The sequence below is a fragment of the Nycticebus coucang genome, chromosome 4, assembly GCF_027406575.1.
Source record: "Nycticebus coucang isolate mNycCou1 chromosome 4, mNycCou1.pri, whole genome shotgun sequence".
Taxonomy (NCBI): domain Eukaryota; kingdom Metazoa; phylum Chordata; class Mammalia; order Primates; family Lorisidae; genus Nycticebus; species Nycticebus coucang.
Genome location: NC_069783.1, coordinates 107624630 through 107651029, shown reverse-complemented (window position 1 = coordinate 107651029; position 26400 = coordinate 107624630). Strand labels below are relative to the sequence as shown.

Here is a 26400-nt window from a genome sequence, read left to right as displayed (position 1 = left end):
TACATGTGATCCAGTTAACTATGTATTTCCTTTAAAATCTTTTAACTTGTAAAAATAACTAATTGTATTACGTCCTTTAATATTCAACATGATAAACAAGTAAATGTTATGTTAATTATAAAAAAACCTTCTTATGTGATATTACCTGTAAATCTACAAAGCAATCCATAGTATGATAATACAGCATTACAAGTGTTAAAAACACTTAATGAATTAATTAGGCCTAAGAGATTTGTGACAGCTTTAATTTTAGACATTACAGCTTTAATTTCTATAATCACTACTTTTACTGTAGCTACTACAGCTTTAATGCAACAAATGCATACAACATACTATGTCAATACTCTTAACAATAATATAACTTTAACATTAATAACACAAGCTAATATAGATAATAAGCTTAAAACTAAATTAAATGTGTTAAAAAGGGTAGTCTTAACTTTAGGTCAAAACATTAAGTACATACAACAGAAACTACAAACAAAATGTCACTCAACATTTCAAGCCATTTGCATTACACCTTTACCATATAATGTATCTAACTCATGAAACAAAGTACAAACACATTTTCAAGGTGTCTAGAGAGACAATAATATAACACATAATTTACACAGCTTACAACAAGATATTACAGCCATGAGTCAAGCTCATTTACCAATAACTTCTCTTAACACATTGGCTCAATCTTTAACTAATGGGTTTAAAGCACTCAATCCTCTTAACTGGATCCAGTATATTGTGCTCATAACCATTATTAATTATTTGTTATTTTGTGTTATGTTGTTGTTACCATGTCTCATACGGTGTCTGTTTTCCTCTATTATCTCTATACGCCAAGAAGTCTTTAAACTGCGGTTTAAAAACAAAAAAGGGGGAAATGCCGCACCCACGGCATATAGCCGTAGTGAGGCAGTGCTGTCCGCGTTACAGAACGACGGGAAGGTGGTTTGTGCTCCCCGGAGCTTTGCCCCCAGCGCCCCCAGTATGCACAGCATCAGAAATGTTGCCTAGCATACTCAGTTACCCGCTTAAGTTTAAAGATTGTGGCGTCTACTCATGTGTTTGTCATCCTGTACCAGAAGTCTGTTTGTTCTGATAAATTGTCAATATGTACTTTCTTAAAAATGAGCACAATGCACTACTAATCCAGATAGAGCACAGCCTTGTGAGCTGCTAAACTCAGTGACACCAACAATGAGCACATAAAGATGTTTTCCCACCAGTGAGCTAAGACGATAAGCCCAAGGACATGAAATACAAATTATCTACATAAGTTACAAAGTCACTAAAACACATCCACCCACCATAAAGTCCTGTTCAGAACATCTTGTTTCACCAACTGTCACGCATAATAAAAATCAATAGGAAAAATAATACTTGTCAAGAAATTTACTCTAAATCAAAATTATAATTATCAATAACAATAAGATCAAATAGTAAATGTAAAATTAGTCAAGCATTAACATAAAGAAGATGTCAAGCTGTTCTAAAAAAATAATAAGAAACTGAGATAGGAGGAAGCGGGCAAAGTTGACTAATAACCGCCACCCTCCGGAAGCAAAACGTTAAAACATAACAATGCATGATAAATCACACTTGTAAACGCAAAGATAACCCGCACACGTAAGCAAAAAGATTGCATTATGTAAGCTCTATAAAAATGTATAAATACCAACATGTATACCCAATAAATTCACAGCTGCATACTTCACCCGTGGTGTGCCAGACTGTCTTTCCTGCGCCGACCTCTCAACTTTCCTGGCTCCTTCTCCCTGCACTCCCTCGAACTAAAGGCCACCGAAAAGGCTGACCGTTGCACACCTCACTTGTCACTTGTATTTTGAGATCACCCCAGATGATCTGGAAGAAGTGGGTCACATGGAGCAATGAAAAGAATGGATAAAGGCAGAGATTTTAGACAGGGCAAGAGATGAAAGTGTCCTCAACTTAGAAAACAGCAGAAGAGAGGCAGAGAAGAGGCCAAATTCAAGGGTGTACTTAGCAGACAAAACTAATAGGGTTATCAGTTGGCTTTGGTACACAAGAAATCAGGACCATGGAGAACTCCTACCTTGTTAGTTTGAGGCAGTGGGTGTAGGGAGGTGCAATTTACTGAGCTAGTGAAACCTTGGGAAGAAAGGGTTTAGGGGAGATAAAACATTTATTAAGTTTTAAAATGTGGTAAGCATAATATAGCTGGAATATGGGCCAGACATACAATGAAGTATCTTATGATACCTTTGTGGACAATAGGAAGTGACCATTATTAATCTGAATGAGAAGGTATCTATCACTTATTTATTAATTTATTTATTCATTTGAAAAAGCATTGCATGTTAAAATTACTTTAGATACTCAAAATAAAGCTGTGAGCGAAACAGATAAAAGTTTTTGCTACCCTCCCATAGATGTATGCTTTAAGGGAATAAAAAAAATCAGGAGAAAAACAAATAAAATAGATGGTTCTTAGAGGAAGGCTTCAGAGGAAGACTTAGACAAGGGTATCAGCATGAGAAATGGTCAGATTCTGAGTTTGTTGTGAAGGGAGAACTATTAGGATCAACTGAGAGATTGGATATTGAACGGGAGAGCAAAGAATTCCCTAGATGGAGGTCTGAGCATTTGGAATGATGAAATTGCCATTGACTTAAATGGGTGAGGTTCTAGGGAAATATGTTTCCCCAGAAACTTATGAATATCTGAATATTAGGAAAAATGTGAATATCAGGAGTGGAACATGCTGGTTTGAGATGCCTACTGGACAGCCAATGGGGATTACTGAACCTGGGTTCAGGATGCAGTTCTAGGCTCTAGACATGCATTTATTAATATCAGCAATAGATGATATATAATATCACAAGGAAGGGTGAGATCACCAAAGGACTCAGAGTGGGGAGAAAATAATTCTAAAGTCTGTTCTGCACAGCAATACAGTGTTTGTGGGATGGGTTTATAGGGGAGAAACAAGGAAAGGAAGTTAAGGAAAAGTAGTCCTTGAGGCAGGAAGAAAATCTGAAATGCATGTTGTCCCAGAAGTCTTGGAATTCCACAGAAGGTGCTGTCCATCCCTGTTGTGTGCAGAATTTCAGTTAATGAATTGAGTGAGGAGATGGATGGCATTCTAACTGAGTTATATTCAAAATGCTCAATCACAGATTAGGGATCCTAAAATATTTCAACAGGCTGGAATAGTGATGGACTATTTCCGGTAAGACTCTGTTTTAGAGGGAAATGCCCAATTCAGCTTCCAGGCTCGAAACCTTTATGATACTAGAACAGTCACAGTGAAGATGCTACTGAAAACCAGTAAAAAAGACAGAGGGATGTAGGCGACCAGGGGTCCGCAATGCAACGTGTTTTCCCAGGCAGAGTCACAGCACGTTGGCTGGCACTGATGAAAATGTGGTGCCTCAATGAGACCTTAAAGCCAAGCTGATACCTGGAACACCATGCTCAGTTCTGGAACTACAAGTGAAGTTCTAGACCCAAACTGAGTTTACGGGCAATTGAAAGCTGAAAAGAAAAAAGAAAAGCTGAAAAAGGAGATAAACCATCATCTGCTGAGGACACTAATCAATCCCATTCTTCTCTGCTAATCTGGAAAAGAATGCTGAGAATACTTAGAAGATAATATTGATAGAACTTAGGGGTATTGAGTCCTAAGGAAGAGACACATTGTGGGACGTTACCCTGGAGACCGTTCTGAGTTTACCAACTCTCCTCGAGGGTAGTTTTCCTGCCTACAGAGTGTAGTTTTCCTGTTGTGAGGAAAAGCCAGACGATGATAATGGCAGAGGTGTGAAAGGTAGGCAGGGGTTAGATCACATATGTGTGCCTCGCCTGCCGTGTTATATATTCTGGTGTCTCTTCTAAGAGGAAAAGCCAGTCATTGATGTGGTTTAAGAAGGAGGCAAATGACGTCATGAAAGGTGAAGATCTAAACCAGGCGTCCTTAAACTTTTTAAACAGGGGCCCAGTTCACTGTCCCTCAGACTGTGGGAGGGCCGGACTACGGGCCCAGTTCCCTGTCCCTCAGACTGTGGGAGGGCCGGACTACGGGCCCAGTTCGCTGTCCCTCAGACTGTGGGAGGGCCGGACTACGGGCCCAGTTCGCTGTCCCTCAGACTGTGGGAGGGCCGGACTATGAGCCCAGTTCCCTGTCCCTCAGACTGTGGGAGGGCTGGACTATAGTTTAAAAAAAAAAAACAAAACTAGGAACAAATTCCTATGCACACTGTACATATCTTATTTTGAAGTAAAAAAACAAAAACGGGAACAAATACAATGGATCACACCGCCTCACGTGGCCCGCGGGCCGCACTTTGAGGACCCCTGAAACAATAACCTTTGCAGTGAAGCAAGTAAAAAGAATGGATTAAGAGCCGATGAAATGTTGGTAATGATTCAGACTAGACATAGGAAAAGTTTAGAGGACAACAGGGCACTGGATTCAGAAAGAAAAGGGTAACTGTGAAAAACAGAAAGGGTGTAAAATCCACAGCACTTGGTCTTGAGTTGGACATAAGGATATGGGAAAGATAGAGAAAGAAAGAATAACTTGAGTGGGAAACAAAATGGAAGAATCACTCACTAGACATCAAACATCTGTACACAGCTGTGATTTAATAATAAATAAATAAAACATCACAGGTCTGTCCATATCTATCTATCAATCATCCATCTCCATCTACTTCTCTATACGACAATGGTGGCCATATTACCTTTCTCTCCATCATTGACAGCCATATCCTTCTTTTGCCCTTAATTTATCATCATCTATTTTGTCTATGTGTATAGAGGGGGAGTGCATTGTTTCCTGTCCCCAGAGAAGATAATAAGACAATTCCTTTGAGGAAACACTATAGAGAGAATTATTCCACATAATGTGGTAAACTCGTAGGCTGTTCCGAAACACATTACCACTGATCTTTCTAAGAAAATGTCAAGAATTCTATTAAACGGATGAGGTCAATGTGACATTATTTCATAGAAAAGAGGAGGCAGCTATCAAGACAGAAACTTACCAAAGTTACTGGAGATAGGGTGAAGAAACATGGGTTTTCCTTCTTGTGAGTCTTGTTTATTTTCTCCCATCATTCAGAAAGCTTCTAATACCCTATGTCTACCATGGAACTCTGCTCTGTCACCTTCCATTTTGAAGATTAATGTACCCAGGACCATCCTGTGAGGCAGACACTTGCATCCAAAAACATGTGGGTCCATTGTTTTCCTCCCTGCCTTGGGCTCACAGAGTCTGTGTGGACTCTGCACATCCTGCCAGGTATAGCTCATGCTTAAATCCCGGTGGTTTAAAATCATCAGCTTTGGAGTCAGATACATTCTTTCTAGAAATGTGACTTTCAGTAACTTATTGTTTAACCATGAGCCTCAGTTTTCCCACCTGAAAAATGGCCTCTCTTAGATGTTTTGTAAAGAGTCGACATAGTGAACCTGGTGGAGAAATACAATAACTGTTAGGTACTTAGCAAAGGAGACAGGATGTTAACCTTGCAGGTTCATTTTTTTTCTTAGTAGTTGAACTGTATGATTATCACTACCTCCCAATTTCATCACAACCAAGGGAATTCCTTTAAACCAAGAATAGATTTTTCTAGAAAGACTTGGGTTCCATCATTATACCTAGATTTATACACTGGCATGTTAAATTTGCCACCTGTCTTATATCTCAGAAAGGAGTTTAATCCTTTTTCTATGTTTTAAAGATGAATCTGTTATATACAATAAGCACGCATGAGACCCAACATTTTTACCTTAAGTAAATAATTAACTGGGTAGTCACATTTTCAGAATGGAAATGAAGGATTTCACATGCTTTGCACAATCCTTTTCTTAATCATTCTATTGCTTTTCCATATGTTATCTTATTGTACTTGCATATAACTCCAAATTTATAAAGACTGATAGACTCCATTTCCATTTTAAAATGGTCAGGAAAACAGATCTACACGGAACACATAGAAGAATTTAAATCCTTCCTTCCACTCAGTGTGTTGCTGATAGGTTTAGAAAAAATAAGTTCTATAAAAAGTCACGTTTAACCGTAACTATCATATCCCCTTGGTAGTAATTCTCAAGAATATCTACTTCAGGGCGACCATTCTGTTGTTTTATGATATAACTATCCCTGAAGCATAAAATAGTCCCTTCTTCCTCTTACTATCTTTCTCATCTTTTTACAATTAAAAAAGCTTAAACAGCAACTTTTCCCATCTCCTCTGGTCTAGTCATCATGTTCTCTGAGACATGCCATCATTGCATTAGAGAAATGGATCTGAATCTACTCACCACGGCCTTAGGGATTAACACCAGGCTTGGTGAGCTTATTCCAAACAGAAAAACAGGAAAGATGTATCTAGTGTTAGATGAAATAACAAACCAAAAAAATCCCTGCTGGCAAGCCTAGGAAAATTAAATTGATTGTGAAGAAGAGTGCTGATTCTTCAGGAAAACACGATCAGAAGTAGCTTGGCCTTGAGGTTAAGATTATCCAGTAACTCTGATACATGTTTGATTATTACGTCCTTTTTGAGAGTTCACAAGTTATAAAAAATATATATATTTCAAAACTTCTAATCCTGGCTTAAGCCCAATAGTTAACGTCTAATATCATCACCCAAGCACTTTAATTTAGGCGTCGATGACCAGCCAGCTACCCCTGGACAGGCATGTTGGCTCACGGGGATCACAATGCCAGTGACATCATCCAAAGGAGTAACTTCTTACCTGCTGCGCACACACCGTTTTACAAAGAGGAATCATGGGTAGGCTCTTTCTTCACATGCCTCTTTTATATTCTCAAGCACAGTTTCTATAGAAATGAGGGTTTTTTTTTCAAGTGTTAAGATGAGTTTTGTAAACCAATTGGAAAGACAGTTACCTCCTGCACCCACACGCTACATAGTCAAAGTTGTCTTGCATTTTTTTTTTCTTCTTCTTTTTTTCTTACTTCTGTTTCTTCTTTTATGCTAAGAATTTTCTCGGCAATTTTCACGTCTCCTCTTCATTAGAGGATGCTAATTTTAGCTAGTCATGGCGATATCCCCTTAGCTGTGATAAATTTAGGAAGCCTGCTTTAGACTAATCAGGAAATGTGGTGACTGTTACCAGTTTCGGGTCAGTTGATAGCCTAATCTGGACGTCAACAATCTGACTATTCATATAGTCAAATGAATCCAACTTTTAGAGAGAACCAATGCATTCTGATTTCTGCATGAGCCTGTTTGGTTTGAATTTGAAAATGCCCTCACAGATACACCATGGTCATTTGACAGGAGAGGTAAGGTTTCACACATAGAGTATAGTCACTATTGCTTACTTTGTAAACTACCACAGATTCAGTTAGTCTTTTTATCCATCACAACATTCAAAGTTTATGTTTTCTTTAATTTCTTAAAAAAATTATAGAAGAAAAGAAATAACAGTGCTTCAATTTTTTGTGCTAATATCCCCAAACGTGAATTATTGGATGTTGTTGTCACTATTAGCAGTGGCAAGAGTATTTCTATTCAGCTGCTGAGTGCCAGACCCTATGCTAAATGTTTCACTGTTTGACTTTCATACTCATTACAATTCCCCTATGAAACAGAGCTACAGGCATCAGCATCATGACCACTTTACAGATGGGAAAACTGAGGTACAGAGAGGTCATTTAGCTTGCCCAAAGTCCGCATTGTTATAAACCCTAAGGCCTGGTATTAGCCGTGAGGTATGGAGACTCTGCTATGCACTGACCGCTGGCCCAACCATGATGGTACAGCATGAACACAACAGGAGATGCGCCTATTTCCTCAGTGCATGGACGCTGAACAAAAATCAATTGAATTTACCAGGTATGAGGAAATGCCACAGAGAGGAAGCAAATGAGGATAAGGCAGCACAGAGTGAGACGGACAGTCCTTAGAAGGTGGTCAGGAAGACCTTTCAGATGAGGCTGGATTTTGTGTACCACAATGTGAACCCCACGTGATAGACCCCAAAGTAAAGTCTGCCCTAAAACACAAGAAGTCCTAGATGATATCTTAAAATTACATGGGTCCTGAGGTTATGCAAAATTTTGAGTTTGAGTTTGGGCAATCTCTCTCGTGAGAAATACAAGGAATATACGTTTCACAGATAACAAGAGACGAATGTGGGGCTGCCATGGGCCTAAGTATCTGGAATGTGGAAGGATAATCTGTGCAACCCAGCCTATCTGAATGGTGTTTTCACCTTCTGGTAATAGTCGCCAAGATTCAGATGTTAGGGGGTGAGTCAGCCCTTAGAAAGTGATTCAAGAAGCAAGAAAACATGGGTTCTGAGCAAGCAGGACCCAGGGATTAGTAGCAAACTTGTTCTGAAGTCACTTTCTGCTTCTCTTTTCTGTATTGCCTTTAACTCCCTTTTAATGAGATGAATTCAAAGGTTATGGGCAGCTGCACAGCAACGAAGTTCTGATGCTGTCCCAGGCGTATCACCAGGGAGGAAGATGAGGAAGTTAATCAAAGAATAAGAAGGACATTTAGATAGATCCAGGATGAATAAACATCGTGTGTGTGGGTGGCCTCCTGTGACTCTGAAAAGATGCAAGGCCACAGTGTCGTAGGGTGCGCGCAGGATGGGATCAATAGGGTCTGAGTGTGACTGAGGGAAAATGTGGGTTCAGGTGGAACCCGGGTTCTCCTCAGGGTGGGACACGGTGGGAAATTCACCTCCGTTCACTGTGGAAAATACTCTCTTCTCATGAAAATGCTGCTTTTTAATTTATTCTTCTTAGGGACCCTTCACTCAAGGTGTCAGACCTTACACGTGTCATAGAGCCTGACTAGGTTCCAGAGGGGGCTATTTTCACCCTCTAGAAGCAGAAACTCAGACCAGATAAAAAAAGGCTGCACTAGCATTAGACCAGGGATCAAAAATTACAGGATGCAAGCTGTGGTTTCTGTATGGCATGCAACTCATAACGGTTTATACAATTATAAATGGCTGAAAGTCAAAAGAAGGACACTGTTTTGCGACACTTGAGAATTTTATCAAAAGTTCAATTTCAGTGCCTATAAATACTTCTACTGGAAAGCTGCTACATCTATTTGCCCATAGTTTATGGGCTGCTTGTGGGCTAGATACACTGATTGAATTGCTGTAACAGAGACCATGTGGCCTGCAAGGCTGAAAATATGTATTTACTATCTGTCCCTTCATGGAAAATATTTGCCAAGCCCATCATTTTCATGTATTTGAGCAAATGCTCCTTTTATATAACAGATATTTATGCACCAAATAAAGTAGTACTTGCTTTTTTGTCCTGAAATCAGAAACAATAAAATAATCTCACAAGGTGCATACCTAACAAAACAACACTATAATATTTTAACTGAATTCTAAAAGAGAAGTAAGAAAGCAAATAGCTTACAGTAAAAATAATATGTATTTGAATACATAAATTTGGGTGCGGGAGCTATGCCATAAGTCAGGATGGTGCATTCGGCTTCTTATAGAGGAGTGTGAATGAGACCACTGTAAGTGGAGATGGGTACAGGTGTTATGTTGGTGACAACAGCAGGCAGTGATACTCTTTGGCTTAATGAGTAACCTTACGATAGCTGATGCCTTTGGTAGAGGATTCCGCCATTGGCAGACTTGACCTGCCAGGGAAGGAACTTCTCTCTGACTCCCCCAGTGCCTTCCACTGGTTAATCCCAAGAAGGAATTGGTGGGCAGGGCGGCCCATGTGGGGGAAATCCATAAATGAAGGACTTCAGGAGTACAGAGCAGGTTGGAGCAGAATAAGCAGTGAGCAAGTACAGAATCTACAGATCTCTATCTCATTAAAGAGCATGACTGTCCCCTGAATCTCCTCAGCCAAAACTTTATAGTTGTACTGTTTAACCTGATAGCCACTAGCACTTACAGCTATTTAAATGTACAGTACATTAATTTTAAAACTCAATAAATGTATAAATGCAAAGTATATAACCAAAATGTGTGTACCCCTGTAATACTCTGAAATAAAAAATAAAACGACAATTAAAAAGAGTCAGTTCTTTAGTCACCCTACCCACTGTGGCTGCTGTGTTAGGTGGCTCTGATTATGGAACATTTGCATCATCTCGGAAAGTCCCACTGGGCAGTGCTGTCCTGTCTGGGCTCACGGCTGCTCTGTCCTGTTCACATGTACTCCATGAGCAGTCTATAAGGAAGTCCTGGTGTCTGCACCAAGGAAACACCTCCTGAGAACTTCATTAGTCTTAAATGTCACTGGCATCACCCCAGTGTCACCCGCACTGTCATCCTTCCCACCTGGACTATCAATGTGGCCCACAAAGAGGTCTTTCTATTTCCATTGCTGACCTCCCCTATATTTCTTTTCCTCTTAGTATTCAGAATGATTTCTTAAAGATAAGCCATGAATCAGGTAAGATTTAAACCTTTAGAGTTAAAAATTCCACTGCAAGTCCAATGGCTGAGGAAGGGATCATCCCATGTCCAGCTGCTCTGCGGCCCACTCACATTCTCAAGCTACCCTGGCCTTTCGCTCTGGGAGTTGGCACCCATGTTCCCTTCTGCCTGGAAAGTCAGATATTGTCTCACATCTGGCCAGGCTGGATCCTCCTTGGTGCTAAGTCTCAGCTCATACACGTGTCACCTCCCTGGTGACAGCTTGGTTAGAAGGAGTGCACCTCAGCCAGTCTTTCTCCTCCATAAGGCCCGGTTGCCTTTCTTTCCAAGCACATGTCTATTCTGAACTTAGCTCACTCAATTATTTTTGACTTACTCACCAGCCACTTTCCCCCCAGTGGAATGTGAGCTTTACTAAACCCTGCCCACGAAGGCCAATGGCTAGCACACAGTGGTGGCTCAGGAACCTCTTTTTGAACGGATAATTGTGTTTCTGTAGTGCCTGAAAAATCATATCACATTTGTCCTGAAATGAGTTATATCACATTTGTTCCCTTATAGCAACTGGTTGCGTGACGGCTGGGGCCATGATAACCACACAGCAAACAACAATGGCAGTAACTCTCCTGCGTTTGTTTTGCTCTATGTACCTTGAGAAGGGCCGTGGCTCAGCCGTGCAGCTGCCGCCTCGTTACACGTTCCCTCTGAGAGGACGGCGGCTCATTAGGGAGCATCGGAGGCAGCACAGTGGGCTTGAAAAGAAAAGACAGCGGCTTTGCGCATAATAAGAAATTCATTTTCAGATGAATTTCCCCATTTCAATAACACTTCTCAATTTTGAATTTTCATGAGTGTGCCTCTCTGCATTTGCATTTTCCAAAGCTCTTTTGCATATGGAACTGATCAACGGTCTAAACTCCTAGCGTTCACTTTGGAGAGTGGACTGGTTATGAGCAGGGACGCTGGAGCCTGTCATTCTAGAATCGAATTCCAGCTCAGCTTCTTTACAGGGTAGCTAGAAACTACTCTTCAAACCTGTACCCTCATCCATCCGCAGAATGGGGGGTCACAGTGGGTGGCAGGCTCCTGGGGTCATTGTGAGAATAAATGAGTTAATATACAGAATGAACTACACAGGGCCATACCTGGCTCTCGCAAACAGTAGGTATTTGGTAGAAGCATCGTGCATGCTGTGGAGGGAGAGATGGCCACTCAACAAGCACACAAAATCAAAAAGCGCTTTAAAGCAGAGAGTTTTCTCAAGGGCTGCTGCAGCATCTTAATTTGCACTTGGTTGAGAAAGTATAAAAATGAACGTGGTGGCGTGCTATGCAGTGTGACTGAATTTTCAAAAAGTCTGAGTAAAACAACAGAGGGTATCTGGCATATTAATTAACAGGCTGACACTGGACAAGAATACCATGAAAAATCAAATAAAAAGAGCTAAGAATCTGCTTTCATGACAAAAACAAAGAAAACATTTTTGTTATTGGAGCCAGGAAAGGGTGTTTACGTCCACAATTTGTGGGCCTTTCCTCAAGTGCCAGTCTCAGTGGGTGATGTTACTGCATGGGAGCTGTGCCAGATTCAAAACTGCTGAAGGCAGACGATCCTGTGCTGCCCTGTCTTCACAGACCTGTGCATGTGCCAGTGGGTGACAAGATCATTCTTTTACACGAGTTTACTGGGCAGCTACCGTGGGCTGGTACCTTCTGCTGGGTGTACAGTAGAAAGGGGACGTGTGTTGAAGGCACTGACAGGGAAGGTAACACACACAGGATGCGTGCGTGCATCCGGAGAATGAGTTCTGAAGATCCTGAAGATGAGGGGAGAGTTTGGCTGTGAAAATGTGCCGTACCCACGGCAACTGGAACTGCCGGCTTCCCGGCAAGTGGCCGTTGCGAGGCGGCGCTGTCCGCGTTGTAAAACGCATGGAAAGGTGGTTAGTGCTCTCGGGAGCGAAGCCCCCAGCACCTCCAGTGTGCACAGCGACAGAAATGTTGCCTAGCATACTATTGTATGAACGCAATCAGTCAAGAGAACTATGGCACGTTGGTAACAAACCTTTCTATGTTTGTTGAATACTTGTTTGTCTTGTCAGAATGAACTATGAGAGTTTAAACAAACACAGTGATTTACTGATCCAGGTTAAAACCAGCAAGAATGGCTGTGTCAGACTCAGTGGCTCCAAGAGAGCCTGCACAACAGCACGTCCCTACCATAAATGTCAGTGACTTGAGACAATGCAGGCACAGCAAACAAGATGTTCCAACATAACATACACTATCACCACCTGCAGTAAAACTTTACTTAGAAAAACATCTTACTTCACTAATTTTCATATGTAATACAAATCAATAGAGTAACTTAATGTTTAACAAACAATTAATTATGAATCAAAGTATAGTTACTAATAAGAGTAAAAATATATAGAAAATATATATATAGAAGTAGTCAAGCATTATACGTAAAAGAATATGTTCAGCTATTTTTAAAAGAAATTATAAGAAACTGAGAACAATTACAGAGCTAAGAGAAGTCACAAGCCTTGACATTCCTAGATAAGAGAAAGTAACCAGGTGTTAAAAATAAACCACCTCCCTCCAGAGAGCAAAACCTTGAAAAGATAAACCACCTCCCTCCGGAGAGCAAAACCTTAAAAACATGTAATGCATGATAAACCGCATATGCAGACACAAAGATAATTTATAAGCATAAACAAAATAAAGATTACATTGTTTGAACCTTGGAAAGAAAATGTATAAATACCAACATATATTCTCAGTAAAATTTACAGCTGCTTACTTCACCAAGTGCTGTGTGCAGTCTGTCATTTATCCTGCGTCGACCTCTCAACCAACCTGTACCGTTCTCCCTGAGCACCCTCGGACTGAGGCCCATCGACCGGCGGTCCGCGGCAAAAATGCAAGTTCATTTTACTTAAAGAGAGAATTTTACTCAGTTTAGCAAACCTTACTTGAAGTGTATTCCATCAGAAGGTTTACAATAATAATATTATATGGTGATAAAAATGAGGATAAGTTTTGCCTGCTAGGATTACAGAAAAGGAATATTTCTATTGAATTACAGATTTCAGAAAACATGCCTTAATCAGAAAGCATTAATAAGATGCAAGTGGGATGGGAAGAGACTCTTTAGGGGTTACTTATTGGAATTCCAAGGATGATGTAAGTGTCCGACCATGAGGGTAAAGGCTGCGGTCAAGCATAACCGGGTTATGGGGTCCTACATAAACTGCACTTGAGCATGAAATAGAGTCTGTCAGGTGGTGCACTGGACTCTGGCTGCTTCCACTGGAGAAGAGGGGCTTGAAGATAGGAAGGGTCCATGTGACTATTATGGTTGGAATGTCCCCTCCAAAACCCATGTAAAAACTTCACCTCCAATGTGGCAAGATGGACAGGTGGGGCTTTGAAGAGGTAACTGGGGCAGGAGGGCTCTGCCCTTATCAGTGGATTAATCTCTTCATGGATTAATGGGTTAGTGAGTTGTCATAGGAGTGGGACTGGTGGCTTTTAAGAAGAGGAGAAGAAGCCTCCACCTGAGGTTTCTGCCACGTTAGCATGCCTGGCACCTCCTTAGGACTCTGCAGAGCATCCCCACCAGCAAGACAGCTCCCTCCAGATGCGGCCCATGATGATGGACTTCCCAGTGCCCATAATTATGAGAAATAAATTCCTTTTCTGTGTAAATTGCCTCATTCCAGGTATTCTGGTATATGCAAGAGAAAACAGAAAATCCCTAATGCTTTGGGGTTCAATAATAAAATAAAATGATGATCGGGGGTGGAGCAAGATGGCGGCCAAGTAATAGCTTCCCTGCAACTGGGCACGGTGAGTCTGGGGAGATAAGACTCCAGGCATCTCTGGCTGGTGGGATCTGCCTATAATCATCATCCCTTTGAGGATACAGGGAGTCAGCAAGGGACATCTGGACCCCAAGAGGAGGACAAAAACAGTGGAAAACTGGCAAGTGGTTGCATGTGTCCCATCGACCTGATCCCGCCGGCAGCTGTAAGTACAAGCAGCAGTGAGACTGCAAACTGGAAAGGCCTTACCTGTGAACTGCTTTGGTGTTTTTGGACTTGGCACTAAGTTGAATTGCCTTGGGGAAAGCTTGAGCAGGAGTGTGGAGAACTTTGGGCATTGTCTAGGGCCCAAGACTGAGTCACTGAGCCAGACAGAGCTACAAGTGTTCGGTTGTGGGCTGCAGGGAGCCATTGTGAGAGAACTTCCCCGGCAAGCTACGCTTTCAGAGTTGCAGAGAAAGGATCAGGCAGGAGCTAGTAACCTAGTGACTGAACAGCCTAAAGGCGGGGACTGAGCTGCCTTACAGCCTCAACCCTCAGGGGCAGAGTGAGACTGGTTTTGACACACTGGAGCCTTGGGCTATTGCCCTGGGTAGAGTGCTGTGGTGTCACAGCTCATAGCAACCTCAAACTCCTGGGCTTGGTGCCGCCTGGACCTCCATAAGAGCTGCGCTGTGATCCCTGACCTGCGACTCACACCCCACTGGGCCTCCACATGCCCTGATCAGGAACTGCGGGAGCTGTGCAACCCCACGTCCTCCCTCCTGTACCTACCCTGCCTACACACTGGCCCACTCTGGCCAGGGACTCTGCTAGCCACGTGCCCTCTGGAGCCCTCCCTGCCTCTGAGTGGACCCATTCACCTGGCCAGAGACTGCTAGAGCCTTGGGCTCTCTGTGCCAAAGTCACTGGGCACCAGGCACTCTCAGAACCGTGAGCACCACCTCCCGCCCCATTGCTGAATCCAGGTGTGTCACACTCTGGAGCTGCTTCCACAACCTGAACTCCCTGGTTGGGGCAGCCCCAGAGGAACTACACAGGGTCACTCCCTACAAAGATCCAGCAACAATAGAGTAATCCCGCTGATGTCTAATCTTGGAGAGACACCTCCCCAACTCTGAGGACAGTCAGAAGCAATGGTGAAAAACAATCATGAGGCAAAATCAACAGAAAAACTCTGGTAATATGAATAATCAGAAGATCAACTCCCCCAAGGATCAATGGGGCAGACAAGGCACAAGACCCCATGCACAAACAAATAGCTGAGATGTCAGAAATCAAATTCAGAATCTGGGTAGCAAATAAGATCAAATCAGAATTCCAAGCAGTAACCCAAAAGATATCTCAAGAATTCAACAAATTCAAAGACCAAATGATGAAAGATTTTGACACATTGAGACAAGAAGTTGCAGCCCTCAAAGATCTGAGAAACACAGTAGAATCGCTCAGTAACAGAATGGAGCAAGCAGAAGAAAGGATTTCTCACAATAAAGACAAAGCTTTTGAATGCTCCCAAACTCGCAAAGAGGAAGAGAAATGGAGGGCAAAACAGATCACTCTCTCAGAGAGCTCTGGGATAATTCGAAGAAAACCAATATTCATCTTATAGGGAACCCCGAAAGTGATAAAGTGGCTTCACAAGACACAGAGTCTCTTCTCCATGAGATTATGAAGGAGAACTTTCCAGACATGCCAAGAGATTCTGAAATTCAGATAGCAGACAGTTTCAGAATTCCAGCATGACTCAACCCAAATAAGACATCCCCCAGAAACATCATAATCAATTTCACTAAAGTTAATATGAAGGAGAAAATTCTGAAAGCAGCCAGACGAAAGAAAACCATCACCTATAAGGGCAAGAACATTAGAATAACTGCAGATCTCTCTGCTGAAACCTTTCAAGCTAGAAGAGGATGGACATCGACTTTTAATTTCCTAAAACAAAATAAATTTCAACCCAGGATCCTGTACCCAGCTAAACTGAGTTTCATTTATGATGGAGAAATTAAATACTTCAATGACATTCACATGTTGAAGAAATTTGCCATAACTAAACCAGCTCTCCAGGATATTCTCAGACCTATCCTCCATAAAAACCAGAGCAATCCTCCACCACAAAAGTAAACCCACCAAGAAAATTTTGATCAAATTACAACTTCCACAGTTGCAAAAGGATTAAAAATGTCCACCGGACTCTCAAAAGGCTTATCAATATTCTCAATTAAGGTGAATGGTTTAAATTGTCCTCTAAAGAGGCACAGGTTGGCTTACTAGATACAAAAAGTCAAGCCAGATATCTGTTGCATACAAGAATCTCATCTTACATTAACAGACAAATATAGACTCAAGGTGAAGGGATGGTCACCTACACCCCTGGCAAATGGAAAGCAGAAAAAAGCAGGCATTGCAATCCTATTCGCAGACGTAATAGGCTTTAAACCAACTAATGTAATTAAGGGTGAGGATGGACACTTCATTTTCGTTAAAGGTAATACTCAATATGATGAGATTTCAATTATTAATATTTATGCACCCAACCAGAACACACCTCAATTTATAAGAAAAACTCTAAGAGACATGATCAACTTGATTTCCTCCAGTTCCATAGTAGTTGGAGATTTTAACACCCCTTTAGCAGTGCTGGATAGATCCTCCAAAAAGAAGCTAAGCAAGGAAATTTTAGATTTAAACTTAAACATTCAACTTCTGGACTTAATGGACATCTACAGAACATTTCATCCCAAGAAAACTGAATACACATTCTTCTCATCAGCCCATGAAACATACTCCAAAACTGACCACATCCTAGGCCACAAATCTAACCTCAGCAAATTTAAAAAAATAGAAATTATTCCTTGCATCTTCTCAGACCATCATGGAATAAAAGTTGAACTCAATAAACAGTAACCTGCATACCCTTACGAAAACATGGAAGCTAAACAACCTTATGCTGAAGGATAGATGGGTTATAGATGAGATTAAGAAGGAAATCACCAAATTTTTGGAACAAAACAATAATCAAGACCCGAATTACCAGAACCTCCGGGATGCTGCAAAGGCAGTCCTAAGAGGGAAATTTATAGCACTGCAAGCCTTCCTCAAGAAAATGGAAAGAGAGGAAGTTAATAACTTAATGGGACATCTCAAGCAACTGGAGAAGGATGAACACTCCAACCCCAAACCCAGCAGAAGAAAAGAAATAACAAAAATCAGAGCAGAATTAAATGAAATTGAAAACAAAAGAATTATACATCAGATCAATAAATCCAAAAGTTGTTTTTTTTTGAAAAGATCAATAAAATAGATAAACCTTTGGCCAAACTAACCAGGAAAAAAAGAGCAAAATCTCTAATTTCCTCAATCAGAAATGGTAACAATGAAATAACAACAGACCTGTCATAAATTCAAAAAATCCTTAACGAATACTACAAGAAACTCTACTCTCACAAATATGAAAATCTGAAAGAAATCGACCAATACCTGGAAGTATGCCACATACCAAGACTTAGCCGGAAGGAAGTGGAAATGTTGAACAGGCCTATATCAAGTTCTGAAATAGCATCAACTATGCAAAAACTCCCTAAAAAGAAAAGCCCAGGACCAGATGGCTTTACGTCAGAATTCTACCAAACCTTTAAAGAAGAATTAGTACCTATATTACTAAACCTCTTCCAAAATATAGAAAAAGAAGAAATATTATCCAACACATTCTACAAAGCAAACATCACCTTGATTCCCAAACCAGGGAAAGACCCAACAAGAAAAGAAAATTACAGACCAATATCACTAATGAGTATTGATGCTAAAATACTCCATAAGATCCTAACAAACAGAATCCAACAACACATCAAAAAAATTATACACCACGACCAAGTGGGATTTATCCCAGAGTCTCAAGGCTGGTTCAATATACGTAAATCTATAAATGTAATTCAGCACATAAACAAACTAAAAAATAAGGACCATATTTTTCTTTCAATTGATGCAGAAAAAGCTTTTAATAATATCCAGAATCCCTTCATGATCAGAATACTTAAGAAAATGGGTATAGGGGGACATTTCTTTTTTTTTTTTTTTTACTTTATATTATATTTTATTCTGGAAGTATTTTGGGATCAAACAGGTAGAATTCATGATCACAAAACCAGGCAGGTGAAGGCTGGCTTGTAGTTATAAATTCTCAGGGGAGTTTTTTTCGCTGCCATTACTCAGAGCTGTTTTCTTCTGACTCCTATAATAAACACTAGGTTTATTTGTCAGTGCTCCTTGTATAGAGGGTAGAGCTTGTTTGGGTCTCAGCATTATGGGGGAATACCAAATTAGCACTCCTCTGCACCCATAACCTCAGGTGTCCACTCAGAGCAGTTGTATGTGCCAAGGTTCAAGGTCTCTAGAATCAGAAAAATGTTTCCCAGGAACCTTGCTTTCCTGTCCTTGGCCTCTGGAGAATCCTTCTTTCGATTTCAGCCCAATGAAGCCTTAAACAGACGTTTCTTAAACTAATAGAGGCCATCTACAGCAAACCCACAGCCAATATCGTATTGAATGGAGTTAAATTGAAATCATTTCCACTTAGATCAGGAACCAGGCAAGGTTGCCCATTGTCTCCATTGCTCTTTAACATTTTCATGGACGTTTTAGCCATTGTAATTTGGGAAGAAAAGGCGATCAAGGGTATCCACATAGGGTCAGAAGAGATCAAACTTTCACTTTTTGCGGATGATATGATCGTATATCTAGAAAACACTAGGGATTCTACTACAAAACTTTTAGAAGTGATCAAGGAATACAGCAATGTCTCAGGCTACAAAATCAACACCCATTAATCTGTAGCCTTTATATATACCAACAATAACCAAGCTGAAAAAAAAAACAGTCAAGGACTCTATTCCTTTCACAGTAGTGCCAAAGAAGATGAAATATTTGGGAGTATACCTAACAAAGGACATGAAAGATCTCTACAAAGAGAACTATGAAACTTTAAGAAAAGAAATAGCTGAAGACGTTAACAAATGGAAAAACATACCATGCTCATGGCTGGGAAGAATCAACATTGTTAAAATGTCCATACTACCCAAAGCAATATATAATTTTCATGCAATTCCTATTAAAAGTCCATTGTCATATTTTAAAGATCTTGAAAAAAATAATACTTCTTTTTATATGGAATCAGAAAAAACCTCAAATAGCCAAAACATTACTCAGAAATAAAAATAAAGCAGGAGGAATCACACGACCAGAACTGAGACTGTACTATAAATCGATAGTGATCAAAACAGCATGGCATTGGCACAAAAACAGAGAAGTAGATTTCTGGAACAGAATAGAGAACCAAGAGATGAATCCAGCTACTTACCATTATTTGATCTTCGACAAGCCAATTAAAAACAGTCAGTGGGGAAAAGATTCCCTATTTAACAAATGGTGCTGGGTAAACTGGCTGGCAAACTGTAGAATATTGAAACTGGACCCACACCTTTCACATTAACTAAGATAGACTCTCACTGGATAAAAGATTTAAACTTAAGACATGAAACTATAAAAATACTTGAAGAAAGTGCGGGGAAAACTCTTGAAGGAATCGGCCTGGGTGAATATTTTATGAGGAGGACTTCCCAGGCAATTGAAGCAGCTTCAAAAATACACTACTGGGACCTGACCAAACTAAAAAGCTTCTGCACAGCCAAGAACATAGTAAGTAAAGCAAGAAAACAGCCCTCAGGATGGGAGAAAATATTTGCAGGTTATACCTCCAATAAACGTCTAATAACCAGAATCTAATAACAGAGAACTCAACATTAAGAAGAAAAGAACACATGATCCCATCTCAGGGTGGACAAGGGACTTGAAGAGAAACTTCTCTAAAGAAGACAGATGCATGATCTACAAACACATGAAAAAAAGCTCATCATCCTTAATTATCAGAGAAATGCAAATCAAAACTACTTTGAGATATCACCTAACCCTAGTAAGAGTAGTCCACATAACAAAATCCCAAAACCAGAGATGTTGCCATGGATGTGGAGAAAAGGGTACACTTCTACACTGCTGGTGGGAATGCACACTAATACGTTCCTTCTGGAAGGATGTTTGGAGAATACTTAGAGACCTAAAAATAGACCTGCCATTTGATCCTATAATTCCTTTACTAGTTTTATACCCAGAAGACCAAAAATCACAATATAACAAAGACATGTGTGCCAGAATGTTTATTGCAGCCCAATTCATAATTGCTAAGTCATGGAAGAAGCCCAAGTGCCCATCGACCCACGAATGGACTAGCAAATTGTGGTACATGTATACCATGGAATATTATGCAGCCTTAAAGAAAGATGGAGACTTTACCTCTTTCATGTTTATATGGATGGAGCTGGAACATATTCTTCTTAGCAAAGTATCTCAGGAATGGAAGAAAAAGTATCCAATGTACTAAGCCCTACTATGAAGCTAAATTGTGGTTTTCACATGAAGGCTATAACCCAACTATAGCACAAGACTATGGGGAAAGGGCCAAGGAAGGGGAAGGGAGGGGGGAGGTTAGAGTGGAGGGAGGGTAATGGATGAACCACACTTACGGTGCATCTTGGAATGGGTACAGGCGAAACTTACTAAAGGCAGAATACAAATGTCTACGTACAATAACTAGGAAAATACTATGAAGGCTGCATTGAACAGTTTGATGGGAATGTTTAAGATTGTATATGAAACCAGCACATTGTACCCCTTGATTGCATTAATGTACACAGCTATGATTTAACAATAAAAAAAAATAATTAAAAAAAATAGAGATTGTAGAAAAATAAAATAAAATAAAATAAAATAAAATGATGAAGGACATGGAGGGTAAATCAAAGGGACAAACTGAGCTTATATAGTTCCAAGCGTCTTGGATATGGCTCCAAGTTGGTATGGTTCCCAGAAGCATAATCTCAACCACCAAGAATAACTCAAGCGTGTCAGAGTCCCCAGACTTGCCCAGTGTCCTCAGTGTATACAAGAAAAACATGGATGCAAAGACAGAAGAGTTTACAAGGATCATGTCTTGCTATGAGGATCAGGGAAGGCTTCTTGGAGGAGGTGGCATGGGAGGTGGGCTAGGATGAGAGTTCTGAGATGCATTTGCATTTCCATTAGTGCCTTGTTTGAGAAAAAGCTCAGAATGTGACACTGAATTATACTCCACAAAGAACAGATGGCACATCTGATTGTTCATTTTTGTTTAAAAACCGTGGGCTTCCCCAGGGATCCTCAGGGCTGGGTCATGTGGACACATCTGTACGTCCCCTTACAACATTGTAAATAATACCACATAACACCCCCTCTGCCAAGTCCAGGGCTAGCATTCTCCTCTGATTATTTTCTAAAATGATACAGACATTTATTCTGATTGTGTCTCCTGATTTAGCTTTATGTGAAGTCCCAGATCAGTTCTAATAACTAAAACTTGGTCATCAAAATAGAGACACAAAGCAAAATGAGAAGCTGGTCAGGAGCGCAACACAGGAGGGCACATCCTTAAATCTCACAGGAGAGGAGGGTCACCCACCCCCTTTACCCACACTGACAGTAACTATCACAGTGACCACCCCAAATTGCGGCTCCCCCAGAGGAATGCAGAGAACATCTGCTTTATTTGAACATGAACAGGACTTGTTAATATGTTTGAAAGGACCAGCTGACACGGCACTCATGTTCATAAAGTGTGTCTCTGTGTCGTTATCTCTGTATCCTGGCATATGCTCAAAACACTTGGTTTAGCTAAAATTCAGGGGGCAGTTAGGAGAGAAGAATGCTGAAGAGCTGTGAGAACCTATAACCTTTCTCCTTGGGAAGATGTGTCATTGCAAAGACACCCCAACTGTTCTCCATATTCAGAGACAAATAGGTGGTTACAGATGTACAACCAATAGATTAGTGATAATGCACATTTAATGGCCATGTCCTCAGAATTTTCCTCCCTTAGACAAAAACATTGACGTACAACATAGTAAGGCATGATTTCCTGAACAGAAAATTGGAACATGATAGAATTCACAGAAATATGTGATTGCATTAAGAAAATAAAACAAGTTTTCAAGGCTCTGGGAAGGGAGGCTGCAGGGGGAGGGGAGGATGCAGAATAGTGAAGAAAACTTCAGGAAGAAATGCAAAATATTGAAGAAGAAGAAGAAGAAGAAGAAGAAGAAAAAAAAAAAACAATAACAACCACATCTTTTGGTAAAGTAGCTTTGAATGCAAGTGCTTAATTGCATCTCATTTTTGAGCTTTCCTGGAGTTGAAATTATACCTCACACAAAGAACAGAGAAGCTGTGAGCTTTGTCCCAAATTGATCTCACATCCTTAATCATAGTATAAAGGTGTTATAATTGCATTTGCTTTCTTCTCAGCATTATTTTTGGAAGACTGTAGATCTAGTTATTTAGGTTTGTCATGAGCAGATATTTTAATATTTGGAGATTTTATGTTTTTTATTCTTGGACAAAATTAAGGGGAGATGAGGGATTTTCATTAAGGAAAAAAATGGAAAGAAAAAACTCCAGTGAATTGAACTATGAAAAAATTAAACAAGCAAAACCCTCTGTATGCAAAACAAAAAACAAACAAACAAACAAAAAAAACGCTGTGGGTGAAATTAGAAAGGAAATGAATACTTGCCATAGGTCAGTCCAAAGATTACTATTAATAATAAATATAACACATATAAGTAGAAATAATATATAATTAATACATGTTAATAATATGTATTTTAGATAGGTAGATAGATAGATAAGACAGACAGAGAGACAGTAGAAATTCCCAATCTCTGGGAAGGGGAAATATTTGTTTAACTGGTAGAAAGTTTCAGTGTTGCAACATGGAAAGTTCTAGATATCTATTGCATAACAATGTGAGTATACTTAACACTGTTGAACTTAAAATGATTAAGATGGTAAATTTTAATGTTATGCATTTGTTACCCTATAAATAAAAAAGATTTATAACAAAGTAATAAGAACATGTTGAATTCTAAGTGGGAAAAGAACAAATATTTAATCAAGAAATTTAGAAAATATAAACCAAGAAGGGCAAATTTGGGTAACATCGAGATGTAATTTTTCCTTAATAAATTGTTCATTTAAAAAAATGTAATAGTACATGCTGGCAAAGTTATGGAGAAATTGGTATCATTATACACAGCAGGTGGAACTGTGAATTGGTTAAACTTTCTGGATGGCAGTTTGGCAACCACTGTAAAAATATAATATTGCATACCCATTGATTCACATTTTTGGATTCAAATTTATTTTTAAAGTTTATCTCAAGGAATCAATTAGAGATGTGTGCAAAGATTACTTACAAAAATGTACGCCATAGGATATTTTATAAAGAGAAAATCTCTTATATTATTCTACATGTGTGGTGCTGTCACAGGGATATATGGAGAACTTTTGTTTGGGCCTAAAAGTGGGATGCCTCCTTTATTCCCATCTTTCCTTCATGTTTACACCCCACACATCAGACAGTTTGATCATCTGAGGATGACACTGTGACCCCACTGCAGTGATCTCAGCACACTAGACAGTCTGGGGTGGCATCAGACTCTTCCTATATGGTGCCTTCCTTCTTCTGCGGCTGTGTACAGCCAGCTGGCTGAGGGCTAGGGCTGCCGGGAGGAGAGGTGACATACTTGGAGAAGGAGTGGTGCACACCTCCCCTCACCTGCTCCACCTATATAGTATTCATACTATCTGAAACATGGACATGGTTGTTAATTTGGGGTCATGAGACTGAGGCCAATATCTTTGGGGTCACCCAGTCACAGCACAGAAAGAGGCCAGAGAGTCTCTACCCTTTAGGGCCACCTTCTAAGTCCCAGGCTGCCCACATTCAGGCAGGAAATTTAGAGATGAGTAAATGTCAAGCTCTTTAGGTCTGCTTTATTGGGTCTTTTTATCCAGCAGTCAGAATACAGCCCCTTAACTCTTTGACAGCCCCTTGCTTTCTCAAATTCATTCTCCACAAACAGCCAGACTGGGTTTCTGAAAACATAAATCAGGCCACATGAGTCCTGTGCTGAGTGCCCACCACAGTGGCTTCCAGTGTCAAGGAAGGCCCTGTGTGACTCTGATCTCAACTCACAGCTAGGGGGCTGGATTTCTGTGTTTCTTTTACCTTTCAGAGATTTGTGACACCAATCAATAGATTGATCGATCGATACATAGATATCAAATTTCTTTCAAATATCTCTCAAACATACAAAAAACAAAATCAAAGTAGTTTCATGCTGGTACCTCCCTGCTCCCATGGCAACATCCTTTTACCAACCAAGTCAGTGTTATAATAAGGCCGCTTTCTCTGAAAAGAGGACTCAGAACACGCCTGATACAGAAGGTGGATGAGTCAGATCTCGGATTCCTCACTCTTAGTTCCAGAGGTTGCTGCTCAGAGAGTGTTACTAAAAACTAATTTCTCCAAGTGTGTAAGAACGATGTGCATCGTTCTTACAAAAGAACTAATTTCTCCATTCAGTTCAAGAACGATGTGCATCCCTACACTGCCTAGCACGCTTCTTACACTGCGAGATATGGGGGCTCTGGGTAAGCCCCTGTTGCATTCAGTAATTGAGTCATCATGATAATGGCTGACATTTCCTGCATGTTTGCTCTAGGCCTGGTAAGTACCCTTGAGTTACTGTTTTATCCTTCCAACAACCATCTGAGTAGGTATTATTTTCCCCTTTTACAGATAGGGAATCTGAGGCACAATGAAATTAAGCATGGTTGCATAGTAAATGGAAGCTATGATTTAGTGATGCTATTCTTCTCCCTTGGAGGTTCTAAAACACCACTGGAGAAAGGGAAACACTCCTGTACCAACAGGGTAACCCTCTGAGCCTCAGTTTCCCCAGGTGGAAACCGAGGAGGATTGCTGCAGATGCTGCTCATTGCTTTGGAACCACTGTTCTCCTCTTGTTCCTTGTAATGGAATCTGAGCACTCTGTCATGTTAAAAAACACATTTCTCAGCTTTCCTTAACCACTAAATGTGGCCACATGAGTAAGTGTTGGCCAATTGGTTGCAACCAGAGGTACGACATTGGATTCTTGTGAAGGTTTCTTGGGAAGGAAAAGATGCCCTACTTATTCTCCTGCAATTTTTACTTTTTCTGGTCTGTGGAATATAGATACAATGGCTGGCATTCTAGCAACCATCTTAGACTGTGAGGTAATCGTGACATGTACTTGACTGCAGAAGCCAAAATAAAGATGTGCCTGTGTCTCAGATGTCATGCAACACCATACCAGTAGACTACCAAGCTCAGGAATTTCTTTACATGAAAGGAGAAAACACATTTGTACTTAAGCCACCACTGGTTGGAGGGGCGGGTAGGGGGTATGAGCTCTCTTTCTTTCAGCCAAATTCAATTTCTAACTGGTGCAGGACTCAGGTAGGTCTTAGCTGAAATATATTTTTCCAGCCCTACCATTACGTCCTATGACCTCACAGCATTGCGTGTGGCACATGAAAGGATGCGGCAGAATGGAAAAAGGTTTCCGAGATCCGTGGAGGACAGACAGGGAGCTCTCGTAAGAGTGGGAAGAGCAGGTGGCTGGAAGGAGGAATGCTGTGTACAGAGAGCAGAGACCGGTCTGGGCGGAGCGCAGCAGCGCGCTGTTCAGACAGTACTGCTATGGCTCCTCAGGCCAAAGGTGTGGAAAAGGAGCAAATTCAGTAAGTACTTGTTTAAGACAAATGGCATTGCCATTCCCAGTAACAGACCACTAACAGTGCCCCAAACAAGGAGCACCAGGGAGGCCCGGTGCTGCTAAAATAAAAGAAATACACATGTCTAAGAAGAGCCCTTACCAACCGAAATACCCAGACACCTTTTCATTTCCTAATGAACAACATTGTCGGCAAGGCATTGTCACTAAGCAACTGTCTGTACTGCCTTTGACTGAAAGACTAATGTCCAGTGTTCTCTCTGTACCACCTGTCAGCGTTTTCTTATGGATGATCTGGGGGAGCACTGGGCAGTGAACTAGAAGCCAGCTCACACCTCTTCTGATAGCAAAAGTAAGTTCACTGATCCCCTCAGCACATCTCACCTCTGTACCTAATGGCTGCGCTGTGTGTGTTTGAGATCCTCTAACCAGCCTACCTTGTAGGATGCAAACACATGTCTCACACCATCA

At 40.7% G+C, this 26400-nt stretch overlaps 1 protein-coding gene across 3 annotated transcripts in view; it reads right to left on the bottom strand.

The window, feature by feature from the left end:
- TMEM132D (transmembrane protein 132D) overlaps positions 1 to 26400 on the bottom strand; it is a 742271-nt gene that overhangs the window by 242523 nt on the left and 473348 nt on the right. The window lies entirely within an intron of this gene.